At 35.8% G+C, this 26,974-nt stretch overlaps 1 protein-coding gene across 1 annotated transcript in view; it reads right to left on the bottom strand.

Annotated features, from left to right (window-relative positions):
* APBB1IP (amyloid beta precursor protein binding family B member 1 interacting protein) overlaps positions 1–20,161 on the bottom strand; it is a 113,084-nt gene extending 92,923 nt beyond the window's left edge. The window contains exon 1 of the mRNA XM_052001015.1: positions 19,852–20,161. The gene's annotated coding sequence lies outside the window, so the exon portion shown is untranslated. The remainder of the gene's footprint in view (positions 1–19,851) is intronic.
* Positions 20,162–26,974: the final 6,813 nt, after the last annotated feature.

Genomic DNA, 26,974 nt, shown 5'->3' with positions numbered 1-26,974 from the left:
TGGGTTATTATTTTAGTGTTTGATCTTTTTTAAGATTGCTGATACTGTTGGGGGGAATATATCTAAAAAAACACAACTTCTGAGACAAAAATATAGATGATTTCATTGATCTGCTTTGTAAATTAAGAACAGACTCAATGAGTATCACAAATAATTTTTAAAGTGATTGGTTTCATATTATGACTGGTTAAGGAAAAAACACAAGGGGAAAATCTGACAAGATTTGGGAAAAGAAGAATATAAGATTGGGTGAGAGAAGAGAGAGATAGTCAGACAGAGATATACTAAGAGAATACACAGCAGTGGAAAATTATAAAACCAACAGGAAAACATGATAGGCAAAAGGAAGAAAAGAAATTCCCAGAAAGAGATAGGGACAATTAAAAAAAGAGAAACACATGGAGTAGTGTCCCAATTTTGTGGAGGAAGAAGAATAATAGAATACAATATTGCTGATAAAGACTTTTGCAGCCTTATCATAGTTCTGTAAGAATAAACAGGGATAATTATATCAAAAATATTATTTAATTCAACAAACATTTTATAAATATCTACTATTGTGAGCAAGGAACTGTGCTAGTTCTTAAAGTCAAGGATCTTTTCAAGGAGAGAAAGTCGATACAAATTTTCTTTGGTGAAGCTGAATCTGTGGACTGGAAGTTCCAATTGATAAAGTGGATATGTGGATTGTAATGAAATTTAGTAGGGCAGCTAGGTGGGGCCAAATATGCTGGTGGATGAATTTGGGCAAGTCACTTAACCTTGTCTGCCTCAATTTCCTCATCTGTAAAATGATTTGTAGAAGGAAATGGCAAAGTAGTATCTTTGCCAAAGGGGGGAAAAACCCCACCACCCAAATTGGATACCACTGAAAATAATGAACAACAACAAATGAAATGGAATGAGACACCAATTCTCAGTTTGCATTCTTGTCTTCCTGAACAAATGACATGAAGCAAGGATTCTTTGATGACAGCAAGTCTGAGATCCATAGTTGAAAAACAAAAACAAACCAAAAAAACCCATACCGCTATTGAATATCTACTTCTCCACACCCAAAGGACCCTTCTAGGTGGGTGATTAAAAAATAAGAAAGGGGAAAAGGAACACAGGAAAGCGCACTTTGGTCTAAATTATTGACATAACAAATGGTCTCAGTTCTATTTAAGTTGTAAAGACTGGAGTACAGTGTTTTCTTGGTACAAAGAGATTTCCCTGGGTGACTCCTGAAATCTTTAAATATCCAAGCATGAAGTAATAGTCTCTGGTGCCTTTTTAACCTCCCAGAGTGGAGACAGGAAGTTTGTCAAAGGGCCCTAGGAATTGAAAGTCATGATCTTGTCCATCAGCAGAACTAATTAAAACCAGGAGGGTATATTGTGGCTTGGCAATCAAGAATCCCAAGAGCAAATAGCCCAGACTTTGCTTAGATATTGGTTTGGTCTCTGGTGATTGGAATTGAGGAAAGCTTCCACTCTGCTAATGATCCAAACATAGGGAAAAATACTATAGCGTTCTTAGCACTACTTGGGAATGGATTTTTCACTTATTTTCAAGGTGAGAAAATGTACAACAGAAATGGGTTATTTTGGAAAAAAATATTGAAGTCAGGAGTCTTAGTATACACTGTAAAATGGCAGACCAATTCTGCCCTTTTTTGGGGTTGCCTATATATTTATAGGTTTTTGTGTTTTCACATTTTCTCTGACCCAAATAATGACCTGCTAAAAGTTACGACAAGATATGTTTTTATTTGTTTGTTTTTTTCAAGCGAGCCTTTGTATGTTTGAGCTCCAGTACAGTCTAGCAAGATAGCACAGTGGAAAGACCTCTAGACCTGAAGATGGAAAGACCTGCTTTCAAATGTGATCTCAAACACTAATTAGATGGGGGAACCTGAGCAGGTCATCTCTCCTCTGTCTCAGTTTCCTCACCTGTAAAATGGTGATAAAAATTAATACCTCATTGCCAGAATCATTATGAGGATCAAATAAGATAATAGTTGTAAAGTGTTTTGAAAAAAATAATAGTGATAACAGAAATAATAGCTAACATTTAAGTAATGCCAGATACTATGCTAACTGCCTTACAATAATTATCTCATTTGATCCAACAATCCTGAAAGGCAAGTGCTATTATTATCCCCATTTTACAGATAAGGAACTTAAAATGGTATATATGTTTTATCATAATTGTTATGATTATCATTACTATTATTATGTTTATTAGTCTTTCCCATGATGGTAGTGATCAAGAGTTCTTGAGGGCCACACCAGCCCCGACAAGTTACATCTTTTTTATTTTTAATTTTATTTATTTTGGTGAGGCAATTACAGTTAAGTGACTTGCCTAGAATCACACAAATAGCTAAGTGTTAAGTATCTGAGGCTGGATTTGAACTCAGGTCCTCCTGACTTCAGTCCAGTGCTCTATCCACTGGGCCACTTAGCCCTTTCCCCCTAACAGGTTATATCAAACTAGAAAGACCATGAGCCTGCTGACAGCTTGTCTTTTGAAGACCAGCCTAGTTCTGCCTCTTATTGCCAATGTCATTTACCATTTCTGGGCCTCAATTTCCTAAATTGCAAAATGAATGTACTGGACCTGATAACTTCAAAGATTTCTTCTAGCTTTTAGTAATGAGCCTAAAATTCACAGAGGCTTATTATCAGGTAGGTGAGTACAATGAAGAATTTCACCATGCTAGACCCCAGGGTAAGATAAAAAAGGTAATTTCCCCACTTTTTGTGAGGGGGGGGGCCCTACAGGTGTTAAACAGTGCCTACATTATCAGCCACAACTGATATGTTGGTTCGTTTTCCTGAAATATTTTCTCCCCTGCTTTTTGTTCTTTGTTACAAGAGATGGATGGTTCATGGTGGGAAAGGAGGAAGTGATATTTTTCAGAAATAAAACATAATTGCTATACTTAAACAAGCCAACCAACAGAAAGATTTTGCTCTTCCTCTTCAGGCGGTACAGATTTGCATTGATTATCTGACCGATTTTATATACTTGGACCTAGAAGGACAGTTGTGAATTCAGAAGCTCAGTGGATTTTTAACAGCTTTAGTCCTTAGATTATGTGAAGGAGATTTTTTTAACCTTTCCAAAGAAAGATATTTTTACACAATTCTATGCTTGCATTATTTTGATCTTTAAACTTGCTAGAACCAAGGAACCTTTTAACAAGTACATTTCCCCTACGTTCAGCCTCCTGGAACCTTGCTCTATCTGCAAATGTCATCGGGTCCATCTGTTCCCTTCTGGTGTACAAAGTTACCAGCAATGAATAACCAACATTGACCTGGCCAGATATGGAGTTTGAAACATTGCTAAATTTCTTCAGGTTCAATCTATCATATGCTAAAGTCTTCCCAGTTCTTGAACCAAGAAAACAAAAATGGACAAAGGAAACATTTGGAATCTATGACGCCAGATAGATAAGATAGTATACACATACGAAAAAGATATTCAGGGAGAAGGTTGGGCTTGAATGCAGGAATAAAAGTTAATTACTAGATCATGGATTGAGAGTTGGTAGAAAAATTAAGTACAACCATTTTACAGGTAAGCTGACTGAGGTGCAGAGAGACTGAATGACTCAAAGGGTTGTTGCCTGAAGATCAAATGAGACAATATTTGTAAAGCTTTCCTTAGCACAGCACCTGACACACAGTAGGCACTAAATAAATCCTAGCTATTATTATTAATTATTATTGTTATTACTTGCTAAGGGACACACTGTTAATAAGTATCTACAACGGGAATTAAACCCAAATATTCCTAATTCCCAGTCCAGTACTTTATCCATTATGTCATATGGCCTTATACGAGTTGTGTACTGCAATCCATGATCTGCAGACCAGCAATGAATTGAGAATAAAATAAGGTATATGATCTCTTTGAACATAACTCTATCAGTAATTTTTTCTTTCTCTGAGAAGGTTCATAAAGATGATCTTAAGGGTTACCTTATCAAACTCTGTCTTGCTTGATCTCTCCCACAGCTAACAAAAGTATAGCATTTTATGACTCCTCCCCAAAATACCAACTACTTTGCTCATTCAAGCTGTTCCTTCAGAGGCAAAATGATTTCAAATCCCCAGACCTTAAAAAATGCTGCAAGATGTTGGGGCTGTAGAAGTTATCTGTATGGCAAAAAGTGTGAAAAAAACCAGTGTGCTACAGAATATCCTTCCATTCCACCCTAGGAGTGCTAACAATAAAGGGGGGAAAAGACTCATCTCAGATTTCCCCCTGCTGTTTGTGGTCTTCGTTCTATCTAACCCCTGTAAGGTTTAATCTAAATAGATAACTTTTTTCCTCTTCATTTAAAAATTTTTAGGCCCTAACTCCCTAAGCACTCACTTAAAAGAGATATTAAGTGAACTCTGCCCTTTACATCTCAAATTTAAATCAGTAGGCTCATGATTACTTTTTTTTTATTATTAAAGTACAAGTTACCAAACTTAGTGGGATTTTATTTTCTCTAGTAAGTGCTTTTTGTAGTTAGCTAATTACTTTCTTCATGTTCTCTGGAGGAAGCCACTTCAATTTGGAATTTACCACTAAGTTCAGAAGTTCCTTAAATTCAGAACAAATTCAACATAGAAACTTTTTTTTTCAGTCTAGATGTGGCTTTTTTTTTTGGTTTGTTTGCAGTTCTCTTAAATAAAGTTCTTACTAAATCCATCTTTCATTCTATTATGAATGACTTTCATTCAATGTCATTGACACAAGTCACTTAATTAGACTTTCCAAGAGCAAGACATGTCTCTTCATAAGCTAATTTGGTTAGCAAATTTAAATTAAAGCAAGAATTCTTATCTGTATTATTCCAAGCCCATATAATTGTTCTATCAGTCTTTCCATCTCTTCAAACTTTGCTATACCTTGCATAACTGCAAACTTGCCACCCAATATTACATTATTACAATAATGTAAAATATTATTTTAAATTACTTACATTATTGAGAGGCAACATGTGTATGAAGAAGAGTCCTCAATAGTTAATGAGGTTCTTTAAATTGTGTTAACTTACCCAACTCACTTAACATTCATTAGGCCTAAGTTTCTTGTATGAACTTTACCATTCTTTCCAGCCATTAAAAATCATATAATTCTGCATGCTAATATACTTTTATATATATATATATATGTATATATATATATATATTAGATGGAAAGAATGGTTTGCAAATTTGAAAAGAAGTGGATTTTTGGACTTAATTTTATAGATAACTGACATGATCCAATTTAGCAACATAGACCTGGGATAAATGCATTTAGATAGAGAGCTTATGGCTGTCAAATTTATGAATTTCTCATCATTGAAGTCAGCACCTATTTTTTCTCAGGCATTATTTTCACTTTGGTATCTTAATTTCTGTATGTTTCCAGGCATTCTGGATTCTATGCTTTACTTTGTGCCTATGGGATGGTGTTAGTTATATTTCTTCCTTGTTTCCACACTTCCCCAATCAGTCATTTCATCAGTAAGTGTGCTTTCCCCCACAAATTTAGATTATTAGGACTTTCCACCAAAATAATAACTGGGCAACCAACCTGGTGATGAGCATCTCTGCTTCAAGCTAGGCAGAACTTTTTATTAGAGATAAATAATACATCATTCAAGCCCTGTACTTTTAAGTCTTCTCATTTTAGTAGGACCTGCTGTCCATATACTATTTTGAATATGGAAAAGACAAGAGATATTTCTATTCTTCCTTCCATTAACAGTCTCTTCTCCAACCATGGCTTAAATTAGTAGGAAGGAAAAATTTCCTGGGAGACAAAAGCATTTTCTCCCCAAGAGAGACTTCAAGTACAGGACAAATGTTACTATTCAATTCAATTCAAGAAACATTTAAACTGAGGCCAGTAGGAGGTATGTAGTAAATGGATGACCATTTGTGAACTTTTAACCTTAGTAACTACTTTCTGTCATACTTCTACCACCCTCATTTTTCAATCTGCATTGGAAAAATACATCTGCCCAGAATTTATCTGAAAATGGCTATTTCCAAACTCTCAGCCAATTCTTCCTCCTACTCATTTGTGGGCTCATACCATTACTCATTTTCAGGGTCTTTTCATGTGCTTAGGGAGCACATCAATAAATTGTCCCTAAGTCATAATCTGGATACCAGTCTTTGACCTCTTAAGTTTTTTGTGCCTTTAACAAAGTGTTTAATAAATAAATCATTATCAATTGTTGAATTATATAAATTTAATGGTACAATGTCTATACTCAATGAAGTTTTCCTAAATTACTTAAGAACTGGTACCAATGCTTATATCAGCCTCATAGAAGGTACCACTCAACAAATACAAATTCTAGATTTAATCAATGTGAGCAAAGATTCATCCCTTCTTCTTGAGCAAAGCTGACACTTAAGAACAAATTTTAGTCTTTTTTTAAAAGTTGTGAATCCCAGTTATTCTCAATAGGACTGAACTATGGGCTCTTCCATAGAATTCTATCAGTCATATATGACCTTACTTTCAGATTTAAGCCTTAGGAAAAAAACCTTTCCAGAGTGAATTGGAAAAACTTAGATCCTAGCTAAAGTCTATTTAAAAATTATGTTTACTATGAGGCTTCACATTCACAGATGGATGCTTTTACTTATTTATATATGTTACTGAATTTTTTTTAAGCAAAAGAATTTTTAAAATATCAAACAACAAATTAATACACAAATATTAATATTTATGTAATACTTTAAGGTTTGTTAAACATTTTATATATACTATCTCATTTGTTCCTTGCAATAACTCGTGAGGTAGGTATTATTACTTTTCCCATTTTATAGATGAAGAAACTGAGGCAGAGGGATTGGAATTCAGGACCTCTGATCGATCTACTGTATCACCTAGCTGCACAAAAAAAGGGCCAGTGGGAAAGTTATTTAATACTCCCACAGTCCAGAGCAAAGTCAATCAGAAACTTAGTTTAGATTCATGATGGATAAAATGGGGAATGTTCGTCAAATTTAACATTCTTAGAAAAAATTACTAGTCCATCTGACACAGAGGATCACAGAATCATGGATTCAAAACTTAGAAGAGGCCTTTGAAGTCTTCTAGACACTTAGAAAGATTAAATGAACTGTCCAAAGTCACGTGAATAAAATTTGAACCCAGTTCCTCTAATTACAAATCTAGTACTCCTATCATGGTACCAAAACAATGTCCCTGCTTAAAAATAAAAAGCATCTTACACCCCCTCAAGTCAGTGGTTAGACAATAAACTTTGAAGTTTGCAGACAAATTTATATTTATTGATAAAAGGTTGTATACTCTACTGAATTCCACAAAATCTTATTTTGTTAATAGTTTATCAAGCTACATTCCTATAAGCCATGATTTGAATTAAGTTGGTCTGTGATCTGCCATAATACTAAGCCTTCTGCAAAACACTGGGATGTTGATTTACCTAAGCAACATGCTATGCTGCAGCCAAGAGAATATCAACAATTTTACTCTTAAAAAAGCATTCATTATTAGTCTGGAATAGACCAGGAAAATATTTATTGTGATAAACTACAATTGATATAGTTTATATATATATACATATATACAGTTATATATGTAACTCTAAAATTAAAATGTTCTTTTTACGCTTCCTTTCTATCTCTTTTTAAATTTTTTTTTTGGATACTGGGTACTCCTATCTTGTCTAATATGGAAGTTGGACCTGGATGGAAGCTTTAATCTGTTCCATTCTTGATATGGGATGATTTGACCCTCCTTAGCAATCTGATGGTCCTCTTCTTCTGGGATTTTCCCAAATTAATGCAGATACAAGATGGCCATTAGCTTTACTGTATCTCAGAACTCCTAAACTCAAGCAATCCACCAGCATCAGCTTCAACAATAGCAGGGATTGTTGGTGGGTGCTACCAAAATTAGTTTCTTAGCAGAGAAAGAAATTGAGAACAGGAATGGAAATGAAAACAGTATAAAGTTATGTCTACATTAAACCTCAGCAAGGTACAAAAGTCCATGTCTCTCTCCATAAAAAGTCCCCGTTTTCTAATCAAGTTTATTGGAAGAGATTCATCATATTGACTAGGGTCCCCATGACCAACCCTTTCAAGGAGTCACAGTGACATTTAATTTCCCTCGGTATCATTTGGAAAATGTTTTCCACTGGTTGAAGGTTTGAGCACTCTGAAATCCCCAGAGTTGGTGAAATATTCTAGAGTTTTTTAGGAAAAGTATCTGAGCACTTGAGGCAAATCTTATAGAGATTAATTTTTGTACTGTTTTTGCATATAATTTTAATGTTGTATGAGTGTTAGAACAAATCAAACTTTCCTCATTTCCTGTCCCCAGAAGTTCCTTACCTTAGCTGTGTAGTGTTATACCCCATGCATGCTTGTTCTGACTCAGCTGAAGACTAATAATCTAGTTTTTATGAGTTAAGTTATTCTCTGGTTTTAATGAGAAATTCTAATGAGCTTCCTGGCTTTAAATTGCTCTATTCAATAAAAGCACAATGAATCACAAGATTGCAAACATTTGCCAACAATGATGGGCCAGACAATGAATCTATATTGCCATAGAATTAATATCTACATTCAAACACAATGTTTAGCTGACCAAGACTCATTGTGACAAAGTTTAAGTAGCTGGATGTCATGCTGAAAAAGCAAATAAAATAGTGCCATCGCCAAACTACTCATTCACTGACGTTATGTCAGAATTAGCAGCAGTAGTTAATTTTAGGTTCATTAACAGAGATACAATATCTTGTTAACAGCAGTAACTTTTTGAGTGCATCTAGTTTCCAGTTAATCATGTTGGAATTCCTTGAGCTTTTCTCTCTTTCACTAACATGCTTCCATGTGAAATCACCCGAGAAGAGATTTTTAAATTTTGGTTTTTGGAGCTTTTTTTGGCTGTGGAGAACACTAATTAGTTTTGGGTTCTGTCTTTTTTTACATGCAATCATAATGTTAATTTAATTAAGCACTGGATGCTTGTTTGCCTGATCAAGCAAAGTCTATTTTGTTGAAACAGTTGGTTTGAGAGATATTTTTAGTAAACAGTTTTTTTTTTAAACAATTAGCTTGTTTTGGTATTTGTGAGTACCTGCTATAAATAAAATCTCATCACTTAGAACTTGGAAACAGAGTCTTTTCAAATACTTTTTTTTTTCAGTGCCCCAGAACTTCTGTTAAGGCATCTGGTGAGTGTTCCCTATTTGGACATTTGAATACATGATGAAATTCAACTGATAAGCTGGGAAGCTATGTTCTTCTTCCGGTTAGCTCAGATGACTTGTAAACTTAAGTATCTTTGACTACCTCTTAAGGGCATGATCAAGTTCTTGTGTACTTCAAGCCCTTCCACGTAACTTGGCATCCAACAGAACTATTGCTCACAGTTGAAAGAGTTCCTTCCTTGCACCTGTTTGACAGGCTTTGATGCCGTTATATGGGTCTTTTGGAATATCCATTTCTCAATTTTTAACATAAAATTTCTTTGTTTTTTTACATATATTTTATTCTCTTGCAAAAGCAAAGTTATTGGGTTTAGTGATGAGTTATTTTTAATTTATTTTTTTTTTCTGTTCAACTGGTGAGTCTCAGTACTGCCAATTTAAACCAAAAGAAGAAAAAGAGTTCCAAAGGTCTCTCTGGATTCACACTAAACTTAAAAATTAACATATTGAAAAAACACTTAATTTTCACTTAAAATGACTTTCAATTATAGCACCATTTATTAATTACTGATTTCAGTATTCCCTGACACTGAGCACTATTAAATCAATACTGTAAAGTGGCTTTAAAAAATGATAAACTTCCTTGGGGAAGTGCTGCAGTGGATAGAGCCACTAGATTTGGAGAATAAAGGATATGAGTTTGAATCCTGCTATATGAGCCTAGCCAAGTCACTAAATCTCTGTTTCAGTTTATGAATCTGTAAAATGTGAATAATGACTGCATTTATCTCCTAGGGTGGTGGTGAGAAGCAAATGAGATAATATTTGAAAAACATTTTGCATATTTTAAAGTATTTTATAAATGCTAACTATTACTTCTCTTCCTCTTCCTTCTTTTACTCTTCTTCCTTTTTCTCTTCCTCTTCCTCCTCCCCCCATGCAAAAAGAATACAATTACCTTTGGCACAATTACCCAAGTACACAGAAAAGTTTTAAGAAGGCTGACATGACTAATAATATCCTTGCGAGGAAAAGTACATTGAAATTACATCTATTTGATCCCCTTGCCTTCTTAAAGGGCTCCACTGGAGCAGAGAAATATTAGTTTTACTTTTTCCCTTTTAAAAATAAATTTTATTGGTGCTTTTTGATTTATGCTATCTGCTTCTAAATATCATACTACCCCACAACCCTATCCCTTTACCTCCTTGCCTTATAACAAAGTTAGTTAATCCAAGCCAATCAACACAATGACCTCCTATGACAGAAAATGCAACATTGCACACCCAGAGTGCTCTAATTTCTTTACCAAAAGCAGGGAGTTGCTTCCTTAGCTCTTCTCTAGGATTAAGAGGTTTCATCATAATTATTCAGTTTTCAACCTCTTTTTAATCATTCCTTTTGTTTACGTTATTATAGTCATTTTGTATATCGATCTCCTGGTTATACTTCAAAATACATCAATTCATGCAGCCTCTTGTTTCTCTGAAATCTCATGTTCATTATTTTTTATGGACCAATAACATTCCATTATATTTGTATAGCACAATCATCCAGTTACTCTCCCAATCAATGGGCACTCATTCTCCCCCCCTAGATTTCTGTCATCACAAAAGTGCTATTGTAAAGATTTTGTCATGTAGGGGGCACAAACAGCTGCCTCACTTGTGTCTGGCCACTCTTTGGGACCCTCATCCCTTTCCAGCAACACATCAGCTATCTAAACCATGAGACAGCTCCAGTATGAGATTGAATCCCTAGGGATGATGAACCGCCCTGAATTCTTTCCTCAATGAAAGCCCACATAAAATAAATTATACACATTGTAGTTTAAGCCTTTCTCTGTGAAAGGAAAAACATTTGCTCACCATCAGATTACAAATGCACTGAGGTTAGAAACTAGTACTTTTTTTCTTTGTATCTCCTCTAGTATCTGGGACATATACAATAAATCACAGAATTCTAATACTGAATGGGCTATCAACTATCTAGGCCAATCAATCTCCTATACCACATCTCTGATTAATAGTCACTTATCTATCTGTCTCAAGATTCCTATTGACATTGTGTTTAGTATCCTACTACTTAATTGTTAATTAGTTACTCCCTATTCTTCTCATTTTGAAATAAAATCTGCCTCTAAAATTTCAGCCCTATGAATATATATATATCTCAACATAAAATCATAGCTTTAGAGCTAGCTGGAAGATAATCTATTCCAGCTTTCCTACCCTCACTTCACAGGTGAAGAAATTGAGATTAAGTGACTTCTTCAAGATCATATAAATAGAAGGAGGCAGTTTGGATTTGAACCAGGCATTCTACCTTGAAATCCCATAATCTTTCCACTGTGCCATATTCTCTGGTTTCAGTGTTCCTCTTCCAAGTGTCAACCCTTTAAATATTTTTAAAATTATTTTCTTCCTTCAGGTATTTTAAGACTTGAGAAAAGCAACGGATTTTGGTTGGTATTCTGTTCTACTACCTGAGTGATACTGGGTAGATCATTTTACATTTTAGGATGGAGTTGCCATAGGATCTAAAGCCCTTCCCAAATCTAGATTTTGTGATACTCTTATATTTTTCTATAGCGCTTGCATTATTGTTATTCCTCGTTTAAAAAATGATTATTTTATTGGAACCTTTTTTACATCACTCACTTCCCAATGACCCCTACCCAAAACATTTCCTTTGAACAAATATATTTAAACAAAACAAACCAATACATCAGCATTTCAATAACATTTAGTAGGCACTTACTAAATAAATGCTCTTTGACAGACTGGCTGCCATATATCTTATTCTGAAATTCCAGTTCACCATAACTGTCAAAAAGAGGAGGTAGGTTTTCATTGTCAGCCTTCTGATAACAAGATTGGTCTTTATACTGACCATAGTTCTGTTTATCTCAGTGGTCACATTATGATGAACACTTTGTAAATGGTTCTTAATTCTGCTTACTTTGCTTGGAGTCAGTTCGTATAGGTCTTTAAAAGCTTCTTTGAACTCCTCAGAAGTCTCTCTCTGAGACAAAAATTTCCAATGTAGTGCACGTGAGGAAAGGGCTTTTCCAACTTACAGAGATAGCAGTTTCTGAAGGGAAAATAATAGAACTTTTGAACTCTTAAGATCTTGATTCAAATTCTGCTGCTTTCATTAACAGTACAGCCTTAGGTTGTCAACTTCTTCTGGCTTTACTTCCCTCGCAGATAAAACAAGATATCTGGCTTATATAGTGTCTAAGGTTTTTTTTTTTTTTTCAATTTTAAAGCTATGATTCTATGAACTCTTAAATCCCTTAGTCCCTCTTCCACTTCACCATATCCACCAACAAAAAAATATGATTCCCTATGCATGGCTACTAAGTATTAAAGGCAGGATTCAATTTGAGGTCTTCCTGTCTTCAATTCCAGTGCTCTAACCAACATGCAATGCTAATATTCCAATACTTTTTCTCTAAGGAAAAGAATATAGCAAAGTTGAAATCCTCCAAGAAAGAAGGCTTTGCCTTATCATCCCTATGTATTATTTTTTTTTAAAATCCTCAAACATAATAGGCTGATGCAATGAGAATGACATAGAAGAAAATCTGCCTCATATAGTATCTGAATCAGAGATTTGCAGATAGGAAATCTTAGGTGTGTAATCTGAAAGTCTGCACATTTAAATTGTTTAATAGATGCTCAAATGGTGAAATGTTCAACTTAAATATAGATGAATAAAATAACACAAAGAGGAGAAATTTGGTGAAAATGAAAGGTCAGGGACCAAGAAAAATTACTCCCTTACAATATGATAACTTAATATTTCATTCACTCACATTTAGTGAATCATTTATTAGAATCATTAAATTACAGGGGTCTGAAAAAAAGTTTAGATAATGTTGATTTTGTCCTATACCTAGAAATTTGATGGGGGTAATGTGGAATGGTGTGATGAATGCTGATGCAATATATCTCTTGCTCTACAGACTCTTTACTGATAGAGGCAGCCAAGGGTTACCGAAGGGGAACTCCAAAATTTTTGCTGACCTTGCTTATCTTGATGTCTCCTTCAGTATATAGTAGATGCCCCATAAATGATCTGGTGTTAGAATTATGAGGAGTTTGAGAGATGATCTAGTCTGAACCCTTCATTTTTGAAGTAAGGAGGTAGAGTCCCAGAGACATGAGGTTATTTGCTCGAGATCCCATGGCAAGTTCAATGACATTCCTCTCTCTTATGTTCACTCCCCTATGCTCTCCTCCAGTGTCACTGGGATCTGGGAAACTCCACATCAAGGTTGGTTCTGACATGTCCTTGTTGTGTTGCCCCTTTGCCAATGATTCTGTAGCTCCCAACCTTCCCACACACATCCTGTTTTTTATCATGGTTCTTAGAACTGTCACTAGCACTTCAGGCACCTGGAGCAACCATTACCCAATTGTACTTTGGTGCAAAAGGTATGGTACGAAAGGCACTATGTAATTAATATTTTATGAAAAATTCAGTTGTAGGCTTGGGACTCAGAACTCAGGGTCACTGCAACAAAGATAATGCTACTGAGGAAAGAACAAGTGGTAACTGAACTGCTTTATGGAGGCTGAGAGGAAGAAGCATATGAGTTTTTTTTAACCTAATTTCTTTTTGCTAACTGAGTCCTAATCTTAATTATTCCTACCTATCTACTAAAGATGTATAAATGCTGTTAACCCCTTCCAAATTTTGGCACTCTGAGAAAAGTCCCAGTCATCATGTCCTAGTTATGGCTCAAGCTCTACCATTTCCAAAGAGCGAATCAAATATTCTTTAAACGTGATGTTCCTTCTGTGATTAGTCTAAATTACTGACAGATTACTTTTGACCTCTAAGTTTGACTAGGGGAAAGACTGTCACTGGTGATGAAAATTCATTAAGTTCCACATTAGGCAGACTGCCACTTCTGAGTAAATAATGTCTTTTCTCTCCCTTTTATGCCTATTTGGTTTGTTTTTCAGGACCTGTTGCTCCAATATTTTGTACTTTTTCATTCCGAGCAAGGATTTTTTTTAATCTCCACTTAACAGAGATGAGGGAAAACTGAGGCAGAAAGATGTATAATAAATAAGCTGTCGAAAATTCTGGAGTGGATGACAGAGATGAGAGCTTCTTTATTTGCATCCAAGGGATTTCTTTACCAGGTAAATACTATGTTGCTAGGTCCATAAATAACTAAAAAAAAAATCTAAGACCAAAAGTCATTCCCTAATAGATACATGGTTCTCAGAAGAATTGCATACTGTTAAGAACCATATAAAATAAATGCTTCAAGTCACACCAATAAAGAGAAAAATGCAAATCAAAACAACCCTACAATTTTGCCTCATGCCCAACAAATGGGGAAAGATGATCACAGGTGGGAAGTCAGTGTTGGAGGGGTTGTGAAAAGATACCCACACTACTGCATTGTTAGTAGAGCTGTGAATTAATTCAATTATTTTGGGTAGCAATTGAGAATTATTCAAATAAAATGACTAAAATATACATTCCTTTTGCCCTGGAAATTCCACCAAATATATATCCCAAGGGGATTACTGATTTTTAAAAGGACCTCATTTATATCATATAGCAGCACTTAAAAAGATAGTAACAGAAGGAAATTTAGGTGTTGTGGGTTCAAATCCTAGTTTTTTAAAAAACTTATTAGCTATATAATTTTTGGCAAACTACTTCATTTCTATGGGCTGAGGCCCAAGAAACTTTGGTTTCTTCAACTGTAAGATGGGAAATGTGTATTAATCTAATATTAAAAATTTAACTGATATTTTCAGATCAGTAGTCTCATTGAAAAAAGTTTCCCAGATCACAAAATAATGCAAATAAATCACAAATATGCTCACAAATGAAATGCTTCTAACTACTCAGATATTGGAGCAACAAAGCTAAGGATGGAAGAAATTTCATAGCTCTATATATTCAACTCTAGTTTCTCCCCCGAGATGTGGCTCTGCATCATCACTTGCCTTTGGAACATTTCAAACTGAATATCCCAGAGACTGCAAACTTTATCTTTCTCCCCAAATTCTCCCTTCTAAATTTCTCAACTTCTTTCAAAGGCACAACATTCTTATATAGTCTCTGCCCTTATCCTTATCTCCTCATTTTCTCTCAGTCCATACAATAATGAATAAAAATAGCTAGCATTTATATAGTGCCCTCCTATTTATGAGAAACAAACATTATTTGATTTGATCCCCCCAACAACTTTGGAAAGTAGGTGCTATTTTTTATACCCATTTTTACAGATGTGGAAACTGAGGCAATTAGTTTAAGTGATCTGCTAACTGATGATAGATGTGAACTCCAGGTTCAGTATTCTATCCCCTGTGTCACTTAGTATATCCCATCAGTTACAAAATATTCTCCTTTTCTAGCTTCACAATATCCCTCCCATCAAACCCCTTTCTCTCCATTCACACAGCTAATATCTTAGTCCAAGCCTTCATCCCTTCTTGCCTAGATTATTGCAATAGCCCCCTCCCAATTGAAGTCTCTCTAGTCTATCCTATCACACTGAGCTGTCAAAGTAACTTCAGATCCAACTATATGATTCACCGACTCAAGCAATTCCAATGGTTTCCTATTGTATTACTGCCTCTATAATCAGCTTTTTATCCCCATACTTTTCATCTAATATCCATTATGCCTGGAATTCACTTTCTCCTTACCTCTACCATGTCTGATTCTTCATTTTCTTTAAAATGCAGTTCAAGCACCAACTTCTGCATAAAGCCTCTCTTGATCTCCTTAATTGCAATTGTCTTCCATATCAAACTGCCTTATTTCTAGCTCCTTTGAATATATTTGTATTTATTCACTTTATAGTTATGCTGCATCTATTTACATATGTACTTTTCCTCCATTAGTGAAGGTAGAATGTGTTAGGGCCAAAATAGAAATCCAGATTGTGTTGACTAGGATAGTAATATCAAATAGAAACAGAAACAGATCCTTGTGAGCTGCATATTGATTTAGAAAATTATAGAATAACATTATGCTGTTATTTAATTTATTCTCTTAAGTATTTCCCAATTACATTAATATTAAATATGGTCCAGACCATCCTAAAGAGTATTGCCTGTTAGCAGTGAGTAGAACACCTCTAACCTAGGAAATTTCCCTTTTCAGGAGGAGGGAGCAAGGTAGGTTTCATAGTGGAATGGGAGAAAGAGTGAAAGGCTGACAGAGGCAAAAATGGGGAAAGAATCCATTCCAGACACAGGGGATAAAAGTTTATAAATGCACAGAAGAAGATAGAAGGTCAGGTCTGAGAATCTGAAACTTAGTTGTTCAATTGTAGTGTGGAGAAACAAATGCCAAGGGGATGGAGTTTCTTTTTTCTTGAATGGAATCTACTTGAGATTTTAGGTCAAGGGGATGAATGACGAGGTCATTAGATTATTTCAGCAGCTCTGTGAATTATAGATTGGAGGGAAGAGAGAATGATGGCAGGGCAAACAAATTAGACACTGTTACAAAAGTCCAGGGGGAAGTGATAAGAACTGTGGAGAGAAGAGCACAGCTGAGAAAGTGCTGGATTTGGAGACAGAGGATATAGATGTATGCTGGCTTTATTTTTGTTAGCTATATAATCTCAGTGGATCACTTAATCCAAACTATGGGACTCAGTTTCCTCATTTACAGAATGGGGTGGGGTAGTAGTTTGGAGGGGATGATGTCTAGGATTCGTTCTAACTAGTTCTAACCCCAGTGATCCTATTAAATATCCAGGATCCTGACAAGTCACACAAAAAGAATATGCTTCATATGAGATGAACAAAAATATTTTTTTGGTAATTATATGATTGTCCATATGTGAATGTATGGGCTGGTAATTTAAAGATTGAAAGATACAAATCACTTCAAGACTGCAAAAATAAACGTAGTGTTGTAGATACAAAAAAATCAAAATTAAATTGGAAGAAAACTGGAAAATAATGGAAAATAATAATAGTCTTTAAAAGTATTCATCTATCAGCTGTATGATCTAGGGTAAGTCATTTAAGCCCCAATTTCCTCCCCTTCCTCAAAAAAGGACAGCTGCAACTTAAACAAATAAAAAATAAAAGTATAATGATTTGAGGAAAAAGTGTAAAGTTTCAAATTACAAATTAGGCACTTTTAGATCTTGCAATTTATGTTTTTTCCTAAAATTGTATGAACATAGCAATATTTAGACCATAAAAACCCAATAAATATTTATTGATCACCTATTGTGCACATGGCACTATATAAAAGGTTGGGGATCCAAAAAGGGACAAAAAGCATTCTCTGTCCTGAAAGAGTTCACAATTTAATGGGGGAGACAATAAGAAAACAAATATGCGCAAACATTAGGAAGAAACAATTAAGAATTAAAAGTACAAAAATAAAAACAGGGTAATTAAAGGCAGGGCAAAGTATCACATTCTAAATGCAACTATATTTTACTAAGACTTACATAAACTAGAAAGGAATTAGTTAAGACACTGAATTTTGGATTAGGTGGAACTTAGCAAAAGACAATCTATATTATACAATTGTGTTTCTTGAGAGATAATGATGCTGTAGAACTAGAATCTATTCTTTGTGGCCATATTCTCCCTTAACTCACAAGACAGATAGGCTATTTACAGAAGCTTGGATAAGTCAATTCTTTATCTCAACAGCTCCATCTCTTAAATAGAGGCCTGCCCATCTCATGGGCGAGAGATATATTATATTCTGAGGGCTAAATAACAATTTATTAAAATTCTCTGGAATTTTCAGAAGCAAACTTCAAATGAATCAATAAACTAGTAAGCTATTTTTTTTTTTTTTTGGATTTTTTCCCCCTCTGGAATGGTCATGTAGACTTTTAAATTTGTAAGGTAACTAACAAGTAATACTTTATATATTAATCTATATATACCATCATTCATTCAAGTCAAAATAAATTTTGGAGGAGGCTTTAAAGAGCTTTAGCCTTTTACAAAGGAACCCCTTCCAACCCGCCCCCCCAAACTCTGAGGTTTAGAAAAACTAAATGATTTGTCCAAAGTCACAGCTAATTAGAGATGGACTGACAACTAATTACTTAGGTATCCTCATTTCCCAGTTCAATATATTTGGATACATTGGAAAGGTGATATTTTAGTTTTAAGAGACAACAAGGATTTTATTTTTGAATGCCAGGGGTCATAAAATGGGATCCTTGAATTTCTTTGAAAATACTTAAAATTAATTTTGAGACAAAATAAATTAAATAAACAAATCTCCAAAGCTGGCAAATTTACTACCTCAAAATTATATCATTATGTTCACCATCAATTTATAATGCTGCCCCAAATCCCTTTTGTTATTGTAAAGCTACCAAAGAAATATAGAGATATTTATTGAAAAAGAGACACAAGAAGCCCTATATTTTCCCTATAATATAATATAATTTTCCCTATAGCCCCACAATTTAAATTTATTTTTGCCTTAAGCACTTAACTTTGACTTAAAATTTGCTGCACCAAAAAACCTAAATGGTTGTGAAATTAAGTACTGGGTATCTTTTCCATGTTACTACTGTATTTCTCTGAATAGTCTAATTTTGCTTTTCGAATGACTAGTTCCTTTATTATGAGCAGATGCTGGGCAACTTCTCACAATGTTTAAAGGAGCACAATCACGTGTCTCCCACCATTCTTTTCAATGTGAGACCGTCAATTCAACCGCAAACAACTGGAAAGCTTGCCATAAGCCACCTGGCCCAAGTTCCTGATAGAAATTACATTACTATAAAAAGCAAACTCTTTGAGGGAAGGAGCTGTATCATTTTAATTTATTTTCCCCCAGTGACTAGCTGATTGCCTGCAACACAGAAAGTGCTATATGTTTTTTGATTGATTGGTAAAATAAAATTTACTCTTGCATTTATTTCATATCAGCTCTATAGAACTGTTGCCACTTAGTTTTTGAAATTTTTTTTTTTTGCATTTAAAGGGGAAAATGATGAAGGTTTAAACAATTATGTATATTTGCATAATTTGTGTGATATTTAAAGTTTGCAATGGATTTAAATGTTATTTAATTTGCCCAAGTTTATATCAGAAAAAAAGGATCCCAAAACAAAATTAGATTATCCTTCAGTCCCACTCCCTTCCTCTCTCCCCTTCCTATCCCCCTCCCCCAGTTCCCTCCGCACCCCATCTATTCTACCACTGCGCTAATACAGCCAACTTGGTCCAAATTAGAAGGAAAGCCAGGCTGATGATCTTTTTCCTTCTCCCCCCGCCACCCCTCTGGATTTTCTGCTGGTCAGCTTTCAGGCAGCTTCTCAGTGTTAAAAACCGGGATAAACGTTTAGCAATTTCCTTGGCAGGAAGTTGTGCAAATTTGGTGAAACACTTCTAGCGTCGGACACATATCAAGCACCCGCGCGAGTTTCGGGTGAAGTGGGAGGGAGGATGGCGGAAGGCGTTTTCTTTTCTTTTCACTTCTTAAGGAGTAAGTGCTCTATACTGGAAATCCCCTAAAAAGATCAATAAAATGGGTGCTAATATAGGTAGGACCTGGGGAGGCTGTTGGCGGTTCTCTCCTCCCTCCGCCACCCCAAAGGGGACTGAATGCGTGGGTGTCGCGTGGGTGAGGGGCCAGGTATCCTAGCCCATTGCACCCCCAGCTCCCGAGCCTTCCCGCGCACGGAGGTTTACCTTGGCGAGTCTCCCGCACTGTCGCTCCGTCGCTCAGACGGTGCGGTCGGAGGCCGGGGCAAGCGCGGAGATGCGAGGCTGGAGGGAGGATTCGGCTGATGTTGGTGGCGAAGACAATCAGCAGCTCAGCCCCGTGGGTGAGGAGGTGGTGTCCTCGGGGAGGAAGTCAGCCAGCCTCGTCCCCCCGCCCCCCGGGAGGCTGTCAGAGACCTTGAGTGCCAAGTTTGCACGTGCGTAAAGACGAGGGCGGCGCGCCCGGAGCGCACCAGGAAGCCAGATCTGTAGATTTGGGGCGCAATTTATTATCTACACCGCCTCTCCCCGACAGGCGCGTTCCTCCTGCCCTTTCCCCTTTCTTCTTTCGGGACAGGGGTGGGAGAATTAAGCTTGCCCTTGCCCAGTCTCTGCGGTCGCCCCAGCCTGGACACTTCCTTTCCCTGGGACACGGCTCCCCGGTCAGGCCTGGTCCACTCCGGGGGCTCCTGGAGCAGAGAGGGCTGGAGAGAAATGACACCCTAGCCCCGGAGTCATTGGGCAACCGTGTCGTTTATTTACTGGGTTTCCTGCAGGCCCCGGGCTCAGGGCTTCCTCTTTCTGAGCCTCAGTTAAGCAAGTTCCCAGCGGAAGGACAGGCGGGCTAGGGACCCGGAAAATACAGAGGTTTAGTGCGAGTAGGAGTTACACCACGCATGAACTCCAGTAGCATCTGCTCCTCTCCCCGCACTTTCCCTCCCAAAGTTAATAATAATAAATGCTAACCTTTGTGTATATTTGTAAAAGTTTGCAAAGTACAAATTATTTGATTCCCCCCAATAAGTCTGCCATTATCCCCATTTTACAATTGTGAAAACCAAGGCCAAGAAAGGCCAGATTTCAATTTAGATCTTTTCCGATTCCATGTTGCATGCACCTTCCATGGCACCACCTTAGTTCATCATCTGGTAACCTTCCACAACTTCACCTAGGAAGCAAGTTAATTATGTCTAGTATTAAATACTTAGTGTTTGAAGGGTTTCAAAATGCGGAACATATGTGATAACTATTTAGGATACTATTCGATACAGTGGGAAGTGGAGACAATTTAAGTGATTTCCCCAGGGTTACAGATTAGCGAGGGGAGGGAAGCAGTATTTGAGCTGAAGCTTTTTTGACACTAAGTCCAGCCCTCCATGCCCTAGCTGACACTATTAGCCACTGACAGATTTCCTTGTAAGGACTCCCTTATTCTACCTCTTTCCATCTCCCTACCTCTTCATCTCATTTTTCTTCACCCTTTCCCCATCACCCGAAATGTCTACTCTGCCACAGAGAGCTTTTTTTTTTTTTTTAAATTTTCCCTTTACCTTTAAGACTAACATTTCTTCTTTTACATTGTTCCATGTAGGAGCATTTAGAGCAGGAAGTCATAAAACCAATGAGAAGTCATATAACCAATCAACAAGTTTATTCAGTGTTTATTATGTATTATTTTGGCTATTGGAGATAACAGATAAAAATAATAAAACACTCCTTACCCTGAAGATGCTTACATTCTATAAAGAAAATAGGAACATATAGAAGAATATGCAGAATATATACAAGATTGTCAGGGAGGGAAGTTGGGAAAGCTTCCTGTAGAAGGTAGTAGAGGAGTGAATTTCAAGCACAGGAGATGACCAGTGAAAAGCATGGAGATGTGGAGTAATGGTGAAGAAAATAAATAATTTGGGACTAGATTGGGAAAATCTTTAAAAAATGAAACAAAGGAACTCATATATTGTGCTGTTGTTTGTCCTTTATTCTGGAAGAACTTCTGGGAGGTGATTCCATGACATGCAAGTGAATTGGATTTAAGTGAGGGGGAGCTGTGAGAGGTCACCTATCTCACATTCCTCTCCAGAGCCATGTGGGTCCGGTGGCCTGATAGAGATCAGTATGACTGGACACAGCCCTAGATACAATGGGAGACCTTGGTCTTTTTAAGTTAAGATCTACAGACTCAACTCAAAATTGGGGGTGGAAGGTGGGGGACAGAAGGTCACATAGTTAACCTGATATTCAGGATAACCTGAATATCATTACATCACCAATGATAGAAGGACTTGATAACCAATTGGATATGTGGGATAAGGAATAGAAAGGAATCAAGAATGATTCCAAAGTTAACAAACCTGGGAGAATGGACAAATGGTGGTTCTTTTGGCAAAAATAGGGAAGTCTGGAAGAAAGTTAATTTTGAGAAAAGGGAAGTTATTAGTTCTATTTTGGATGTGCTGAGTTTGAAATGTCTCCATTGTTTCTAATTTGAAGTGTCCAAAAGACTGAGATGCCTGACTGAAGCTAGCTCAGAGGAGAGACTGGGGCTAGCCATATACGTGTGCATGCATGTAGTTTGCATGTATACATAGGCATATGTATATGTGCATATATTATCATCCAGTCACATGTCAGAGGCTGTATTTGAACTCAAGTTTTCCTGACTACTGGCCCTGTGCTCTATCTACTGTACCACCCAGCTGCCCCTGTTTTCATTATTTATTTATTTATTTTTTAACGAAAAGGGATATTGGGCAAAATTTATACAATATAGAAGGAACCAATAGATAGGGAATGGCTGAATATTAGACAAAGAGAAAGGATGACTAAAGAGACAATCTTCTGGAGAAAATGGGAGGGAATGGGTTCAAAGGACTGTTTATGAAGAGAAGAGAAGAAGGGGAGCACACAGACATGATCTCAATTTAGTGAAAAGACCTCGACTGAGAAACTGGGAGAAGGGAAGGCATGGGAGGTTTGAGAGAAGAGAAAGTTTGGAATAGCCCCTGTGGAAAGTGAGATAATGAAGGAGAAATTAAAAGGATTGCCTTGTTGCAGTGAGGACCAAAAATAAATAAATTTGTAGTCCACCTAGTTAAAGTGACTGGACTCTGATGGATTCACTGTTCATCTACTTCTTGGTAGACCCCCTCAACATAGCATCGTTTTATTTCAAGACAAGTTAACAAGCATTCATTAAGTATAACTCGGTTCTAAGCATTGTATTATGCATTAGGACTTGCCTCATTTTCTTATATAGCCTTAATCACTGAAGGGGTGTTGCTTCAGAGAAAGTGAGACCTGGGAAAGATTTTTACTTAAAATGTTCTGCCCAGGAGAGGCACTAAACATTAAATCAGAAATTGATTTATTATTTTGTTGATTAGCTAGAGTTCAGAAAGTGATGGGGAAAATGTTAATGCAGGTCAGTCTTTTTTTATTATTATATTTTGTAACTCTATAAAATAATTTCTTGGCAGTTTGATATGGCACTGAATAAGTAGATTAATTTAAATAGAATTGTCTTTTTTATTATATTAATTTGGCCTATCCATAAGCACTTGATATTCTTCCAGTTATTAAAATTTAACTTTATTTGTATGAAGTGTTTTGCAGTTGTGTTCTTATAGTTCCTGGCTTTGTCTTGCCAGGTAGACTCTCAAAACTTTTTATTATCTATAGTTATTTTAAATGTAATTTCTCTTTCTATCTCTTGATTCTGAGCTTTATTGGTAACAATTGAAATACTAATGACTGGTGTGGTTTTATTTTATACACTGCAAGTTCGCTAAAGTTGTTAATTGTTTCTAGTAGTTTTTCAGTAGATTCTCTAGAATTCTCTAAATATACCATTGTATCATCAATGTAGGTCAATCTTGAAAGAGTCTTGTAGGTACACTTTTTTGAAAGCTGATTTTTAAAAAATTTACCAACACACCCCTAAGAAGGTATTGAATAGAGCATCTTATTAGTTACCTGAATTGAACTTGAGGTACAAGATATCCTTCTTATATTTGTATAATGCTTTCCATACATAATATCATAGCAATAATCTCAATTTTACTTCTAATTACCTCAACACTCATTTCCTCCATTTACCTATGACCAGAATCTATCTAGGTCCCCTCTTATGTTTTCCTCATATTGGTTAAGGCCTGAGAATGACAAGTCATAACTCAGGTATCTTGCTATTTTTCTGATTTTTTTACCCCAGCCTGTTCTTTTGTTATGTCATTTCTGCCCCTGCTCATGTGCAAGTATTATTCTGCCTATTTTGAAGATGAAAAAATAGTCCCAGAAAGCACAAATGACTTGTCTAAGGTAACATCATCATCATCATCATCATCATCATCATCATCATCATCATCCCTAACATTTTTATGGTACTTACTATGTCGGGCACTGTGTTAAGCACTTTACAAATATGACCTGTGAAGTCTTTCTATTGGATTGGACTGCTTCATTTATGAAGTTTCCTAGAAAAAGTGACAAAAGAATCTGGGAATAGATGGATAGTCAATAGAAAAACCAATTATTGTTTGGAATCATCCTCAGTCCCTTACCTTTTGTCCTTCAAAAAAGAGTAGACTGCTACTTCTCTGCCATCTGACAAAGGACATCTTAATCCTTTAATAAGAATTCTTAACCTATCAACTGCCTTCCCTTTATGGGGAGGAGAATGCCTCTTTTTTTCTTGTTTATTTAACAATCATGTGCTTTTATTTTGTTTATCCTAGTCCTAGTTTAAGATATTAAAGCTATTTTTGATAGGTAATGGGTTAAAAAGAAAAGGCAGCTTCAACAGTGGATAGAGGGCCAATAAAGACCTACTTGAGTTGCATTCCTATTTCTGACACAAATTGACTGTGTGCTCCTGGGCAAGTCTCTTAACCTAAGTGTCCCAGGAAATATATTTTTTTTAATTTTTATTTTCTTATTAAAGCTTTTTCATTTTTCAAAAGATATGCATGGATAATTTTTCAGCGTTAACCCTTACAAAACCTTGTGTTCCAATTTTGCCCTTCCTTCTCCCCCCCTTCTCTTCTAGATATCAAGTAATCTATGTTAAACATTGTAAAAATATGTGTTAAATCCAGTATATGCATACATATTTATACATTTAAGAAATCTTTAAGCCTCTAAATTAGAGTTGGTCTCAGGAAGGTTCTGTAGCTAAAGTTCCCTTCATTGATAAAATCAAAAGTTTTGACCCTGACCCCATTTTCTCTGGTTCTCCCCACCCCACAAAAAAGGTTTTAAAATACTAAGCAAAAGGAGTTTAATAAAAAAAAAATTTAGGACTGTCCCCGTCAGTGAAGAGAGCTATTGCAAATTTTATTAACCACATTCTCATGTGTAATTTTTTGTCTTCTCTGGGAAAAATACAAAGCATTAAAAAAGCAATTAAAATGGATAATTGGATACTAGATGTAAAAACAAAAAGCAAACATTACTTTGCAAAATAGAAAAGACCTGTTACTTTGGAATAGATCATCTTTTTAAATAAAGAATACATTTGTCTGATAACAAAAACTTGCTAAGCTATTAGATAAAGTAGATGATTCCAAGTATCAGAAGATTCTATTTCAATATCATTGTAGTGAAACCCTTCTACTTTACATTCCATAAAATCTCTTTAGCTTTGGGTAAAGCAAAGAACTTAAATCATTTTCTGAAGGATTATAATGAAAATTTAGAGTTCACAGCAGTAGAAAAATGTTAGGGAATACAACTAAAATCCCTATAAAAGAACATTCTCCTCTGAGAGTTCTGAGTTATAGCTACTCTACCCTAGTCAATCTCCACAAATGCAATATTTCATCTTCCATCTTTGCACTAACCTTTGCACTATCCTTCATGCTTGGAATATTTTCCTTCCTTATCACAGCTTCTTAATTTTCCTCTCTTCCTTTGAGATTCAGTTCAAATCTAAATGTCAGCAGGGGATCTTCTCCCTCCACTCCCATACCAAGGTATTGCTAGTACATTCTTTCTCCTGTGAGATTACTTCCCTAGTACTCCAAATCTATCTTTTTTTCTCTCCTCACAAGATTATAAGCTCTTTGAGGGCAGGGACCGTCTCCCCATTTTTGTGTCCCCAGAATTTAGCAGAATGTTTGGCACATTGGTCTTAAGAAATGCTTGGTAATTGACTAACCTGTATTGTAGCCCAATTTTTTTTTTTGGTAAGATTTTGTAAGTCTTATTAATTAATTGTTTTTGCCTTCCCCCAATATAGGTCATCGTGGATTTTATTTTCTAACACTGATATTGTCTTCATTCCTCTTTGCATTTTTTTCTTTTTGCTTATTTATAAGCTTGAGCAAACTTCATCTGTCCTTTTTCAAATTTTAAACCATTACAAGTTTATAATCAAAGAAGTTTAGCTTAGTAAGTTCTGTTGTAAAAATCCAACGAGCAATGCCCGTGGAAATGAAGTGCATATACAGAGCATCTCACAATATAATTTTGTTATTCTGCACCAAAAAGCATATGAATATCAACTAATTACCATAGCTTAGTATAGCAGAAACTCACAAACATCTGGAAACATTTGAAAATTTGTCCTTTGTTAAAAATGCTAATGTGATCACCACTTTGAAATAAAGCTTTTTTTTTTTTTTGAATTTCATTCATTACATTTCATTCTAGAGCAACAATGGCTTTGACTGCAAGATGCCAAATGTCCAGATTTTTTATTTTTATTTTTTATCTTGATCTCCCTTTGGGTAGCTTCTAAAATTTCTCCAAAATTGAAATCTTTGATCCTTTGCTTCAGAATCATGTGCAATATCTGAGTCTCTTCTTTCTGGGAGGAAGAATAGACTGTCACAATTCCTTCTGAGGTTTTATGAAAGGGGAAAGGAAACTGAGGTTATTATGGGGTCAGAAGAGGGAAATAACAATAACATGCTAGCATTTATATAGCATTGTATGTGTTATGTCATTTGATACTCACAACAACCCTGTGAAACTATTTTCTCCATTTTACATATGAGGAAACTAGACTGTGAGATTAAATGACTTGTTTACGGTCACTATTAAATGCCTGAGATGAGATTTCAACCCACTTACCCACTGCGCCCTCTAGCTGTCTCTAAAAGAAAAAAATGGATATATTTTACACAAATTTTTTAGATATTCACATGCAAAGCTATATAGGTATAGATAAATTAATCCAGAAACCAATATCTTAAACTACAATTTGATATCTTCAATTGAGTTTGTTTTAACAAATATTTATTAAGTGTCCACTGAATGCCAAGTGCTGAACTGACACATTGGAGATTTTATGATTGTTCAATAATGTTGACATGATTTCTTCCTT

This window comes from Antechinus flavipes, chromosome 5 (genome assembly GCF_016432865.1).
Source record: "Antechinus flavipes isolate AdamAnt ecotype Samford, QLD, Australia chromosome 5, AdamAnt_v2, whole genome shotgun sequence".
Taxonomy (NCBI): Eukaryota; Metazoa; Chordata; class Mammalia; order Dasyuromorphia; family Dasyuridae; genus Antechinus; species Antechinus flavipes.
This window is presented reverse-complemented; position numbering and strand designations above follow the sequence as displayed.